The following is a 1,151-nucleotide window of genomic DNA, read 5'->3' as shown; positions in this document are numbered from 1 at the left end:
GGGGCCCCAAATGCAGCCAGCGCCACTGGGGGCAGGACTCCGACACACGCGGACAGAGCAGTGCCCCGTCGGTTCGTTTGTGCTTGCGACGTTGCTGCTGCCGCTCGCGGCCGCCGTTGCCTCCGCCGCTTGCTGATTCCGGGGGCACCCGCACACCCGCACACCTCCTCGCAGGGACGACGCATACCGTGCGTGAGTGCCTTCTTTTTTCGTGGGAGCCCATGTGGGCCAACGTCCCTCTCCCGTGCTCGAAGGGGTGTTTTTGATTTTTGCTTTTCTCTCCTTCCCCGCTGCTCGCTTGCCACGCACACAGCCACGAGCGACGAGCTTCCGCTCCTCCTTGCGGCTGCCGCCCACACACGCCGTGCCGGCCTCGTGGTTGTGCGTCGCACGGAATGCCAAAAAGAGGCACGAGGCCGGGCCACAGTGAAGCGCAAATGCGGTGCGTGCGTGTGCGGGCTTGAGTGGTTTGCTGGGCAGTCTTTTTTGTTTTCGTTTTTCCCTCTTGTGCGGGTGACGGGGATATACGCAGTCCCCTCGTGCTTCCGGACTCGTGAAATAAGAGGCGCCTGCCGGAGTAATTTTGCTTTGTCTTTTTGCTTGCTTGCCGTTCCCCCTGAGTCCTGCTGGAATTCCGTCTTTTTGTTTTGGCATTATTATTGTCTCTTTTATGTTTGTTCTTGGGGCAATGCACTGCGGCTCCCTTTGAGTTTGCGCCGTGCCCGCCGCCGTCGCTGCGCCGCTGACGTTCCCCTGCGGCGCGCCCCGTTGTTTGTTGCCGCGTGGAAGCCGAAGTCGCCGCGGGGGTTTTTGCTACTGGCGGCGGTCGCCGCGTTTGCGGCCCACTCGCCCTCTTTTTTCCGTGCGCGTTCGCGGTGCTGGCGGCGCCCACTGTTTCCCCCGTTTTCTCTTTGCTGCCTTTTCTTCCTCGCTCGCACGCAGAAGGAAAGAGGCCAAGCGCTGCTAGCCGCTGTGCGCTTTGAAGGCTCTGCAGTCGCCACAAGCCACACACACACACACAAAAACACACACACTCAACCGTCGCTGCCTGTCCGGGCCCACCACGAGGAGGGAGGAGAGAGAGAGGGAGCGGCCCAACATGCCCCGGCACCCGTTTTCGCTGCGGCGCTGCTCCTCCTCTGCGTGCTGCT

General features: G+C 62.1%; 2 annotated features.

Moving 5' to 3' along the window:
* Window positions 1-93: 93 nt before the first annotated feature.
* Window positions 94-129: a microsatellite.
* An 876-nt stretch (window positions 130-1,005) lies between these two features.
* Window positions 1,006-1,037: a microsatellite.
* Window positions 1,038-1,151: the final 114 nt, after the last annotated feature.

This window comes from Trypanosoma conorhini (assembly GCF_003719485.1).
Source record: "Trypanosoma conorhini strain 025E chromosome Unknown Tco_14.4_contig_00675, whole genome shotgun sequence".
Classification (NCBI taxonomy): Eukaryota; Euglenozoa; class Kinetoplastea; order Trypanosomatida; family Trypanosomatidae; genus Trypanosoma; species Trypanosoma conorhini.
This window is presented reverse-complemented; position numbering and strand designations above follow the sequence as displayed.